A 14,392-nucleotide genomic window follows, 5' to 3' on the forward strand; every position below is an offset into this window, starting at 1 on the left:
ATCGTAACTGTTACATTGGAGAAACTGTGTTTTCTGTGCTAATGTGCGTTGGTAGGCTGGGAATAACCATGGTCTGACTTTGTGGAGTCACGAAGTCGTCCGGATTTGTCAGTTCCGAATTTATTTGTATAATGAATGAGGTCTAGATTTGTTTACATAATATAATGTTTTCGAATTTGTGAACGAAACAAGGATGAATCCGGGTTTGCCAGGATATCAGAGTTTATGTGTAAATAGTGTAGTCCGACTTTATTAAGCATAGTAGAATGGTCCGGCTATGTTAAGGGTATTCCGAGCTTTTAAACAAGTATCACATGGTTCGAGTTTTGTTATTATTATCCGAATTTATAAAAAGAAAGATATTTTCCCGAGTTTTCTTGTGGGCTTACACATTAAATTCCGGACAAATATATGTATATATCAGGATTTAGAGAAAACGGTGAAAGTGTGAGAACGGAGAGAACGTTTATGGATCGTCAGACTAAAACAATCTATGGACTAGATGACGCGGTGGCATTTTCGTAAATAACATAACTTTTATTGCCGTGGGGTGCTTCATTAAGGGTAAAAAAGTCTTTTAACTTCTCTACACAAAACGTCATCTCATGAAATAAAATGCCATCTTAATCTAAAAAACGCCATTAGATATAAAACGCCAAAATTAATTATAATAAAATCCCGCCTAAAAAAACCGCCAAAAAACATCGTATATATATAACATCTCAGACCTTCCATTAAAACACACAAAAACCCAAACGTCATATTTAATATATACCATTTGTCTTTGAAATGCCAAAAAACCCAAACATCAAATATCCTCTAAACCAAAACTTTTATTTGGAATTCAGTTTGGTTGTCGGTAAGGTTTTGCTCAATGTAATAGACAAAATCCTTAAGTGAGGATATTGTCCATTTCATTGAGTAAAATCTTATTGACTTTATCCTCAACTTCCATCCAATTTATAATGCCAGAATATACAAAAACATTATTGAGGTTTGTTGTCAATAAAGTTTAGCTTTATGGGATGGACAACATTGTCAGACATCTTTCTTAATTGAGGATTAACAATTTTGTCCATCACCATACAACAAAACATTATTGATTTAGCATGATCAAAATTTAGAGTTTTAATGTGCTTTTATTATTTAGTGGCGTTCTTTTTCTCATTAAAAAGCCAAAAAGTTAAAAAATGAAACATCGTTCATTGGAAATTCAAAGATTGTTGGATGAAGGGTGTAAACTCAATAACATTTTGCTGCATGAGATGGACAAATATTCAAGAAAAAGAGGCTGATTTCAGACTTTGTGCTTCCACACGGCGACAAAAAAAACTAATTCAAAAAACAAAAATAAAAAAAAATCATACAAAAGTCGAAACAGCCAGTGAAGATGCTTCAAAAGAAGAAAGAGACCGGTGACAGTGAAGATTTGGAAGATTAATTGTTTATGTATATATATATATATTTAATTTTCTTTTTCAGTTGATTGTTATATAATAACAACGCCATATGTAATAAAAACGTCACATTGCCAAATGCTTGTCAAAACGCCAACACGAACCATAATAAAATTACTTTGGACAAGTATTATAAAAAACCCAAAAAATAAAAAAAAAAATTAAAAAAATAAAAACCAAACTTGGAAATGTAACTAGAAACAGTAAAACTGAAGAGACGGAAAATTTATTATATTATAATCTAAAACGCCAGACTTGAAAGATGGGACGTGTTACAGACTTCAAAGATAAAAGCTCATCAAAAACAATAATTACAAAACAGTAACTGAAACGACGAATACTTTATTGTAATAATGCACCGCCTAACCTACGCGCCAAAAATACATCCTTATAAAATGATACGTCTCAGTAAGATTGGATGAGGAGAAGAGATCAATGACACTGAAGAGTGGGATGATTATAAAGATGAAGATCAAGTTGAAGAACAAAGCGAAAAAACCCACCCACACGTCATACATCTATGTCCCCAAACATCCACAAAAAGCCAATTCAACAGACGAGTAGGCAAAAAAATCAAACCGATGGGTTTGTTAAGTTTTTACATAAAACGCCATATATTTGGTGACAGTTCTTGTAGTATTAAAGAAGAGAGAGAGACTGATGACAATGAAGATTGTGAAGAGAGATCCGATTATTATTTTTAATTTATTTTTTTCGCCTCTATTTTTTCCCTGTGGTTGTAATATAATTTTAGAATTGTAAAACGCCAAGATACCACAAACGCCAAGATGTATATAAAAATAATAGAACGATGGGCCATATTGTCTAAAACGCCTTGAAAAACGCCATTAAGAGAGATTTGAAAAAACGCCATAAACGCCAAAATGTTAATACAATGAAAACATTAAAACGCCATATAATTATTGAATTTGGTTAAGGCCAAAAATCTTAAACCCCAAAAATAAATCAATATTATGAAAATCGGAATTGGAAAAGCGGAAGATAGAATGACAAAAAAGCCCCTCCGCCCTTATCTATGTCGCGTGACACGTGTTGGGCCAGGATGCGTTCTCACCATTCTCACACTTTTAGGCGTTTTCTCCTGATCCCGTTTCTCTATATATATATAAACTAGGTTATCACCCGCGAACTTCGCGGGTAGAAAAATTTACTTTATATTAATCGAGTTATGTCATTAAATAAAATAAAAATACATGTTTTCAAACGTAATTTTTTTATAATTGTTTTGAATTGAAAGTTGTAGTCAATGGGTTGCGAGTAAGGTCAGAAACTTCGGGCAAGAACCGGAGGCAGAAACTTGTCTCTCTGAACGACCCATGAAACAAAAAAAAAACTTTTATTTTTTATAATAAAATATACACATGAAGTTGTTCGAACCTGCAAAACAAACTCATTTAATTAAATTTAGAAGTTAATAGTTTAAATTAGAAAATATAAACAACAAAAACTTTATTCATTAAAATATACACATGAAGTTGTTAACCTGAGCTTCACCAACATCTCTGCATCATCGACATCGCAGAGTACATCCAAAATCATTTAACTTCCTAAACCTGTAACAACCACCCAGATAAGAGACTTAATCTTCCAAGTACCTCGAATGGTTTGTCGGATCGTTCAAAATCCAGTATGTTTAACGCAACTTCACAGCTCTATGAAACAATCGGCTCTGGATCTTTGGAGAATTCCTCAAATAGAGATATACATTGGTCATCTACAAAAATGGTTTATTAAGGTCAGAAACATCAAGTTTTTCATAAAAGTGTCCCGAGTCAACCCAACACAGTCGTTTTGACCCTAAAAACCATGTTTGACTACCTACCCAATATAGTCCATTTTCCACAAAATATTATTAAAAAGTATAGTAGATTTTAGAAGCATGGTTACCTTATATTTTTGGTTTTAAAAATGTGGCAACTCTCTCTCTATCCTCTTTTCTCTGTGTTAAATTATTCTTTTTTTCCTTTTCCTTTCAGTTTTTCGTTCAGAATATAATTCAGATTATAAGAACCTCTCATTTTTTATACTTAAATGTGAATCTAATTGTTCAAACTTATTTGTCTACAATCAACAAAATCTCATATAACCAGCAATTTCATGCACAATCAAAGGTGCCACAATCAAACACAAACATAATTCAATCTACACATTTCTCAAAACACAATCTCTAACATCACTAACCTGTAGCAATAATTCAAAACCCTAACTAATGTGTTGTGCACTCACTAATATCTGCTACACATGTCTCACTTATTCATCTTCACAACTTCAAACACATCTTATCTAACACCTTATGCCAATCAACAAAATCTCATATATACATAAACCTTAAATATTACTCAAACACATATTATTTAATGAATCAAAATAAAAACACATAAACCTTGAATATTACTCAATTTATGACTACTATCCCACAAAACAAAAGTTTGTCAACAAATTATACGAACTTATGCAATGGTAAACCATAAAAATAACAAATTAATTTAGATGATTAGCCTTGCAGAAAACCCAAATCGGGAAAGTTTACCAGAATCGTTAACGAAAAAAATCAGACTCAGATTGGGTTACTCAAGCGGATATTAATCACGAAAAAATCAGACTCAGATTGCCATTACTTCAAAATTTAAATTTAAAATAATGATTGACTTCAAAATTTAAAATCTGAAAATCAAATCACTAATATCCAACCCCGTAAATCAAGCAAACTTATTAGGAAAGTCTAACCTTTCAAATTTAAATTCAATTTACAGTTTCGAAATTTAAAATCAAACACATTAATGGCAAACTTTCAAATCTAATAAGTTCTGTTGAAACTTATTTGTCTACAATCAACAAAATCTCATATAACCAGCAATTTCATGCACAATCTAAGGTGTCACAATCAAACACAGACATAATTCAATCTACACATTTCTCATAACACAATCTCTAACATCACTAACCTGTAGCAATAATTCAAAACCCTAACTACTGTGTTGTGCACTCACTAATATCTGCTACACATGTCTCACTTATTCATCTTCACAACTTCAAACACACCTTATCTAATACCTTATGCCAATCAACAAAATCTCATACATCAATCAGCAATATAATGCATAATCAAAGACCTCACAATCAATTTCAAACATCAATCAATATACAAAATTTCTCAAGGCACAAATTTTAATATCACTAACCTAATGCGCTACTACTCAATAATGTGTCGGTGCCATGAAAAAACATCATAACCTTAACTAATGTGTTAACTTACCAAGGCTCAAGGCTGTATATTTTCCCAATGTTGTTTGTCCGACGCATCGTCACAAATCTAACAACCGAATCAATCAAACTATTAGTTAAAACCCAATAAACAAAGTATACTAATATCCTATCCCGTAAATCAAGCAAACTTATTAGGAAAGACTAACTTTTCAAATTTAAATTCAATTTACAGATTCGAAATTTAAAATCAAACACATTAATGGCAAACTTTCAAATTTAAATTTAACATAATAATTGACTTCGAAATTGAAAATTTAAAATCAAACACAATAATGGTTTATTTCAAAATTTAAATTTAGAATATGGATTAACTTCAAAATTTAAAATTTAAAATCTGAAAATCAAATCACTAATATCTAATCCCGTAAATGAAGCAAACTTATTAGGAAAGTCTAACCTTACCAAGCAAAACCAACCGACATGGTACCAATTTACAGCAATAGCAAGCATATCTCTGTCCAACATAGTTGCAGCCAAAAACTCCGGACCATCCAAAATAAACACCTAATGAATCAAAATAAAAGCACATCCCTAAAATTACAAATAATATAGTCAAAGCATCTCATAAAAAAAACATCAGGATTTCAAAGCATTCAAAATTTAAAATCAAACACAATAATGGTTTACTTCAAAATTTAAATTTAAAATAATGATTGACTTCAAAATTTAAAATTTAAAATCTGAAAATCAAATCACTAATATCCAATCCCGTAAATCAAGCAAACTTATTAGGAAAGTCTAACCTTTCAAATTAAAATTCAATTTACAGATTCGAAATTTAAAATCAAACACATTAATGGAAAACTTTCAAATTTAAATTTAAAATAATGATTGATTTCAAAATTTAAAATTTAAAAATCAAATCACTAAGGAAACATACCAAAAATATAGGATCATATTCCCCAATCAACTTTAACAACAAATGAGAGTTGTTTTTAGGATCCATAACTGCAAAGGAAGTAACCATTGTTTTAAAAAATATATAATGGTAATATATTTATAGAAACAAAGTCTATTTACAGAAACCGAATCACAATTCCGAATACAAAAATAATCTTTAACAACAGTAATCTGATTATAGAAACAAAAACAACTTTAAAATTGAAATCAAAGGCATCTTTAAAGAATTAACAACTAACTAAATACAAAAATTATAACTCAATGATTCACGATAAATGATCATCAATAATTTTAAGACATTGACATATGAAAGTTGTTCTCCCCACAATAAGGTTGCAAAATCATATGGTATTTCCTATCAATCGAAACAAAAAAAAACATATAAGTTGCAATAGCTTATTGTGTGCACAAAACTGAAAACTTAAGAAACATACCAAAAATATAGGATCATGGTCCCCAATCAACTTTAACAACGAAGGAGCGTTGTTTTCATGATCCATAACTGCAATGGAAGTAACCACTGTTTAAAAAAAAAATATAACGGTAATCTATTTATAGAAACAAAGTCTATTTACATAAACCGAATCATAATTTCGAATACAAAAATCATCTTTAACAACACTAATCTATTTATAGAAATAAAAACAACTTTAAAAAGAAATTAAAGACATCTTTAAAGAGTTAACAATTAACTAAGTACAAAAATCATAACTAAATACAAAAAATTATAACTCACAAAACAAACCATAAGAACTTCAAGAGATAATCACATAAAATTTCAAATTAACACCTAAAGACAAAAATAAAAAAGAAAGACTATACATATCAAAAAACAAACAACACCAACAAAACTGAACTAACCTGTTTTTGGTCGACGAACAATTCGAAAAATATAGGATCATAGTCCTCAACCGACTTTAATAACGAAGGAGCGTTGTTTTCATTATCCATAACTGCAAAGGAAGTAACCATTGTTTAAAAAAAAATATAACGGTAATCTATTTATAAAAACAAAGTCTATTTACAGAAACCGAATCATAATTTCGAATACAAAAATCATCTTTAACAACACTAATCTATTTATAGAAACAAAAACAGATTTAAAAAGAAATTAAAGACATCTTTAAAGAATTAAAAACTAATTAAATACAAAAATTATAACTAAAATACAAAAAATTATAACTCACAAAACAGTGCAAGATATACCTTTTCTTCAACTTCTCATAGGAACTCATTCAATAGTTCCTTGTAGGGGAAGGAGTCTGAAAGAAGCTCTTCACCTAAAATTACAAAACACAAAAAGTTTGTGAGATATGCAACTCGAGTACAAAAACAATAGTCAAAGACTCGAAGCATCCCTAATATTACAAATAATATAGTCAAAGCATCTCATAAAAAAACATCAAGATTTCAAAGCATACAAAATTTAAAATCAAACACAATAATGGTTTACTTCAAAATTTAAATTTAAAATAAAAATTGACTTCAAAATTTAAAATTTAAAATCTGAAAATCAAATCACTAATATCCAATCCCGTAAATCAAGCAAACTTATTAGGAAAATCTAACCTTTTAAATTTAAATTCAATTTACAGATTCGAAATTTAAAATGAAACACATTAATGGAAAACTTTTAAATTTAAAATTTAAATAGAAACCTTAATTCCGGAAAAATTATCATACTAAAAATAAATCACTAAAATTTAAATTTGAGGTTTCAAAAAAAATCATTAACAAAATTTAAAATTGCTCAAAAATATAAATTTAAAATTTGAATTCCAGAACTAGAAACCCTAATTCCGGAAAATAATCATACTAAAAATAATTCACTAACGAAATTTAAAATTGATCAAAATTTATAAAATTTAAAATTTAAATTCCGGAAATATAAATAGAAACCTTAAAATTTTAAATTTAAGGTTTCAAAAAACGTAACACCATTTATTTATAGAAACAGAAACCTTAATTCCGCAAAATTATCATACTAAAAATAAATCACTAACGAAATTTAAAATTGCTCAAAATTTTAAATTTAAAATTTAAATTAGAAACCTCAAAACTTAAAATTTAAAATTTGAATTCTAAAAATTATATCACTAACATCCAATGCCATAAATTATCATACTAAATATAAATCACCATTTATTTCCTATAAGTTTAAAACAAAATAAAAAAAGATAAATATCAGTTTACTTAAAATATGATTAGTAATTAGAATATAGGATCATAGTCCTCAATCGACTTTAATAACGAAGGAGCATTGTTTTCATTATCCATAACTGCAAAGGAAGTAACCATTGTTTTAAAAAATATAACGGTAATCTATTTATAGAAACAAAGTCTATTTACAGAAACCGAATCATAATTTCGAATACAAAAATCATCTTTAACAACACTAATCTATTTATAGAAACAAAAACAGATTTAAAAAGAAATTAAAGACATCTTTAAAGAATTAAAAACTAATTAAATACAAAAATTATAACTAAAATACAAAAAATTATAACTCACAAAACAGTGCAAGATATACATTTTCTTCAACTTCTCATAGGAACCCATTCAATAGTTCCTTGTAGGGGAAGGAGTCTGAAAGAAGCTCTTCACCTAAAATTACAAAACATAAAAAGTTTGTGAGATATGCAACTCGAGTACAAAAACAATAGTCAAAGACTCGAAGCATCCCTAATATTACAAATAATATAGTTAAAGCATCTCATAAAAAAACATCAAGATTTCAAAGCATACAAAATTTAAAATCAAACACGATAATGGTTTACTTCAAAATTTAAATTTAAAATAATGATTGACTTCAAAATTTAAAATTTAAAATCTGAAAATCAAATCACTAATATCCAATCCCGTAAATCAAGCAAACTTATTAGGAAAATCTAACCTTTCAAATTTAAATTCAATTTACAGATTCGAAATTTAAAATGAAACACATTAATGGAAAACTTTTAAATTTAAAATTTAAATAGAAACCTTAATTCCGGAAAAATTATCATACTAAAAATAAATCACTAAAATTTAAATTTGAGGTTTCAAAAAAAATCATTAACAAAATTTAAAATTGCTCAAAAATATAAATTTAAAATTTGAATTCCGGAAATAGAAACCCTAATTCCGGAAAATAATCATACTAAAAATAATTCACTAACGAAATTTAAAATTGATCAAAATTTTAAATTTAAAATTTAAATTCCGGAAATATAAATAGAAACCTTAAAATTTTAAATTGAGGTTTCAAAAAACGTAACACCATTTATTTATAGAAACAGAAACCTTAATTCCGCAAAATTATCATACTAAAAATAAATCACTAACGAAATTTAAAATTGCTCAAAATTTTAAATTTAAAATTTAAATTAGAAACCTCAAAATTTAAAATTTAAAATTTGAATTCTAAAAATTATATCACTAACATCCAATGCCATAAATTATCATACTAAATATAAATCACCATTTATTTGCTATAAGTTTAAAACGAAATAAAAAAAAGATAAATATCAGTTACTTAAAATATGATTAGTAATTAGAATACACATAAACGTACCAAAAATATCGGTTCATCTTCATCAATAAGCTTTAAAAATGAAGGACTGTTGTGCAAGGGATGCATATCTGAAAAATATATATGAAGGTTTTTAAAAAAATAAAACGGTAAAGTATTTATAGAAAAACAATCAATATTCCTAAATCAACAATCAATAAGCTTTAAAAGATAATTTAATCAATTGAGAAACTTCCAAATTCAAAAATAAAAAGAAACGGTTTAAAAAAATAAAAAAATATTTATTTTTTAGAACCAAAATCAATATTCCGAAGACAAAAACATTATACCGGATGAAAAAAATATCAGACCACTGTAAATCTTCATCAACACAATCAAAAAACATCGGACACAATCAAAACATATCATCATCAACAACAAACTAAAAGACTGTAAATAAAAATATGAGTAACATGAGAACAAAATCAAAACATCAACAAAATATCATTTCATATGATTGGAATCGGATAATGCAAAATCATCATCAACAAACAACCAACAAACAACGAAAAAAAAAAAGAAATACCGAACAGAAAGGATAAAATCAAACCTACACAAACTTAAAAAAAAAAAAAAGAAAACAACTATAACATTTAACTAACCTCTGTTGTTTCACGAATGATCGGAGTCCGATTTTATCCAAGATTTAGGGTTCCACATGAAAAACAAAATCAACAAAAATCAGTAACTTTGATATATGTAGATGATGATAATAAAACCTCTGATCTTGATTTTGTTTGCAAAAAAAACAGAAAGATAAATGTTCAATCGCTAGATTAAAGATATACAATAGATAAACAACAAATTAAAACAACATACCTTCAATTTTTATGATCAGATCTACAAAGTTTAGGACAAAGAAGAAGTTAATAGCATTCAACACAATCTTTATAAAATCAAGTTTCTATAGAATTGAATAACATAAATAAAGTAGATTTAGGATCGATTGTGTAGATTACAATCGTAAAACAAAGAAATCAGAAACAATAAAATCAAAAACATAGAAACATACCTTTGATTGGTTAATAGGATTGATTTGTGTGAAGAAGATGATGTTGCAGAGATTTGGCTATGGTTTAGAATTGAGGATCTTGGTGGTGGTGATAGGAGAGAGGATGCAACTTAGTTTTTAGGGTTTGTAAAGTGTGTGCAAGAAGAATGAGAAAAAAAGGAAATATATACTATGACCCGAATTCGAAAAACCCGACCCAACTCAATTCGGATCCCGCCTTTTTTCCTTGGAATCGTGATTGTACAAAGCAAATTGGGATTTCCCTCCTAAACCAAATTGCCACATCAGCCTAGATGGCCAAAGACAAAGGACACATAGCCCAAATCCATCTCATTTATATATATATATAGATTCTAAAATTTGCTTTACATGTGATCCGAGTATAATAATAATAGTTCCGGGTTTTTAACGTGAACATGGAAATTTCGAGTTTCCATAATGAACTGTTTTCGAGTTATTGAAAATGTTGGGCCGAGTTAAAATGTTAGTGGGCCGGGTTTGTGTGGGTTAATGGGGTCCGGGTTTCACAAAAAATGGGGAGATGTTTCTGAATTTATGAGGGGATCTAGGGGGGGGGGTCCGAGTTTACTTAGGGACTCCACTTACTCATATGGTACAAACATTTGTGGTGTTCTATGTGAGTCCGGTTTCATAAATATAGAGGGGGGCCGGGTATACATGGATGTTACATATATATAAAGGACTCAAGTGTCCGAGGTTCTGTAGATAATGTTTATATATGGTCTGTATTTCCAAGGGGTCATGCTTGTCCGAAGTTATGTGTGTGTAGAATGGTTGTTTAGGTTTATGATCCGCATTTGCTAGTAATACAACATATCCGAGGTTAAGAAAATTATAATTATCCAACTTATGAATACTGTGTGGTGTCTGTGTTTCTTAAAATTATAACACGTGTCTCCAACTGCTGTCACAAACTAGAGAACCTACTGCGTTTTATTGTACTGTATGTTAACTTGTTAACTTGATTATGCTAAACACTAGATTGTTTGGACACTAGGGTATTGCAAAACCCTACTCGTATACTCACTTACAAGATATTGAACCTTAGATCGCGTGTAACGGGCCTAACACTTAATTAACGCGTAGAAGTACGTAACACATACCGAGCAAACTAAGGTGAATTCACTACTCTTTCACAAGCATGCGTCCCGGGGTGACAAACCATTATTCCTGGGAGGAATACTTTTTAAATGTAGTAGTTTAAATTCGTTGTTGGTTAATAAACTCAAACTCTATCACGAAAGTCCCTACTTACTACCGAGCTAGTTTCCTGGAAGGCAACAGGGTATTAGTTCATAACGCTATTAGGTTTGACAAACCTCACACCGTGCTGAGAGCCGGGCGTGAACTAAGGACCTTAAACATTTGTATCAATGCTGATAGACATTGATGGGGGCACAACAAATATAACAGTCATTTGGTATCGAGTTTATTATTCTTGGCATGTCTTTAAACTAAACACTTACAAGATTTACGTTAAACAAAACTGTGAACTCACCAACTTAATGTTCACACACTTTTCTGCATGCTTCCACGTCGTTAGATATATCAAGGAATTGAAACTTACAATTTGAGGAGCGAGTAGTGTCATGGGGCATGTTACTTGATGAACAATTAATGTTATGCTATGCTTTATAAACAATTTGGTTTCGAGTGTTTAAAATAATCACAAATGCTTCCACTGAACGTATACTTGTTGAAACATTTATTGTTGAAATGCACTATTCATGTTGTGTAGGATCGTGAAACGACCTTAATGAGTCGATCAGAAGAGGTCTTAGACTGAATCAGAGGTGGAATTCATTGATTCAGTCTTTGTTTAGCTTGAATAACACTAGAATCACTATTAACTGTCTCTTGTATTGATCAGAAAGCAATTACAGACACGGAGACACTTCGACGGAGCTTCGCCGTCGGAAACAAGACTATTCTACTAATCTCGCTTGAACAGCCCTATATATAGGCAATGTGATTTCGCTTGAACACGTCTCAAGCAGAATCACCATCATTGTTTCAAGCGAAATCTGATATGTATACTCGAGCTGAATCAGAAACATTATGATTTCACTTGAACATGACCTGATGTCATTTCAAGCGGAATCACCACTAATTTCCACTTTCTCTTTTTACGTGCACTGATCTATCAGTTCTATCCTAAGACTCGAACGAAGATGAAGTCGACAGGCAACTGCACCAACAGACTCCCCCTTGAATGTTGACGGAATCTTTAGTGAGAGTCTTCAACAAGACGACTCTTCAATCTTGATCAGTCTTCTTTCTTTCTCAGCATGTACCAGGGTCTTCTCTTTGGCTCTAACCTCGTCAGACTCCCCCTTTCATCATGCTGGGATCGCTGTCTAGAATTAGCTATCACCTTGAGATTAATTCCTGGCTTCTTTTCTGATTAAGCTTTCCACAGGTTCTGAATTGCATCATGGCTTTCCGTAGCAACAGGATCAGAAACCTTTCTTTCACCTACACACATCTCATCCATTCATAAGATAAACAAATTTTCACATTTGAGAATCCTATCGAATTTGAAACATTCTAAAATCTGATTCAAATTAAAGAATCATATTAAACATTTCAAATCAATTATCCAAACCATCAGTTCGTCATGTTTAGCTTTTGAATTTTGAAAGTCAGCTCTTCATCATCAGTTGTCGAAAATCTTTTGGATTTTTCAAAAAATGAAACATAAAACCAAGAACAGAATCTAAATGCAGAAATGAAATATGTACAAACACTATTTTTGTGAGTTTATGAAAGAGGATCATATGAGTTTTTGAAACATATCACTAGCACCGTTAAGCTTTTAATCATTTTAAGTTCTAAGCGATTCACCTAGATTGTCAGTATACTGATCCACTAAAATTTTCACACAAAGTTCAAATGTTTCGAGATACGAGTTTAATGTTTTAAGAACTTAAACTTATTCGCGTGTCCCACCACTTGAATATACTCCCGTATCCAGATCCCAATATTCAGTCTTATAGGTGAGTATACCTAGATGATATCTGTAAGGGGTTAAAATTGCGAGGGCCGTGAGAGCTCAGGTAAGAACTTCTTTTCAGTAGAAAGATGACGACTTCGACTTTTGGTGTGTCCCCTTTAGAGGATCTTTTCTTCAACAACAATTATTATCAATTTTATTGTTTAATCATTTTTGCTGAGGGCGGCGCTATATTTCAAGCAATTTGCAAAGTATTATACGTGGACTAGGCTATTGCTTCCGCAAAATCAGAAGTCCCATGATAATACCCCAGATATCACTAAGCATAAAGACCTAGTATCTCAGAAAGAGGGACCTTTCAAACAAGATTTCGGGGGTTACCCATATATCCAAGAAATGTTCCCCACGAGATAAGCAAGTTTGAAATTTAGATTTATATCTCATCACAATCTACTAAATGTGCAAAAACCTACTGGCACATCCACAGTGAGATTGTTTATCACATTTAAACATTCCATAGCTTTAGCGTGTTGTGATAGTCCACTGATGTACTATCATTTCCTCTTTTATGCAACAAAAACTCATTTTTCATTTTATCATGTTTTTGTCTTTTTCAAATTTTCTAGTGTTTTTGGATTTTCTGAAATTTTTAAAATTTTTACTCCCCCTAAAATTCAAACACATTTAAAGAAAATTTAAAACAAACTGTACAAGAACATGACAACTGATATCAAATCGCCTCAATTCTCCATCCTCTTGGAATAAACAATCAGAACTCCCCCTCAAAACAAACTATTTTCCCATTAAGATTTCAAAACACTTAAGTTTGTTTTAATCAAAATGGTTTTTCCGGAAAATTAGTTTTGTTGATTTTACCATTCATAGGAAATGGGGTAAGATCATCACATTGTTTCTTTCCTCTTTATAAAGATAGTTAAATCAAGTTCAACTTAATGACCTTGATTAACCACTAGTAAAATCAACAACCAAACACTTTAAACATGCTTTTCAACCAATTACCACCTGTTGGTTGAATTCTCAAGATGCCGATTCCTACTCCACACTTACCATCCTGGGAGTTCCGGCAATTCACACTTCTTAATTTCAATTTAAAAAAAAAACATTTTCAAGAATGATGCCGATTCATGCTCCGCGATTACCAACTTGGGAGCTCCGGCAAGTCAGGTTTTTCATTTGAACAGATTCACCCA

General features: G+C 30.3%; 1 long non-coding RNA gene across 6 annotated transcripts; it reads right to left on the reverse strand.

Annotated features, from left to right (window-relative positions):
* Positions 1–2,905: 2,905 nt before the first annotated feature.
* On the reverse strand, positions 2,906–6,548 carry LOC110922165. 6 transcript variants are annotated; one of them, XR_004885610.1, is made up of 4 exons: positions 6,507–6,548; positions 5,148–5,249; positions 4,735–4,791; positions 2,906–3,192 (listed from the first exon to the last, which is right to left on the reverse strand). It is a non-coding gene; the product is annotated as an uncharacterized LOC110922165 (long non-coding RNA). The 6 variants fall into 6 exon arrangements; XR_002582933.2 differs by having other exon boundaries at positions 5,143–5,249; XR_004885612.1 differs by lacking the exon at positions 6,507–6,548 and adding an exon at positions 6,080–6,100.
* Between the last annotated feature and the right edge of the window lie 7,844 nt (positions 6,549–14,392).

Source organism: Helianthus annuus, chromosome 17 (assembly GCF_002127325.2).
Source record: "Helianthus annuus cultivar XRQ/B chromosome 17, HanXRQr2.0-SUNRISE, whole genome shotgun sequence".
Classification (NCBI taxonomy): Eukaryota; Viridiplantae; Streptophyta; class Magnoliopsida; order Asterales; family Asteraceae; genus Helianthus; species Helianthus annuus.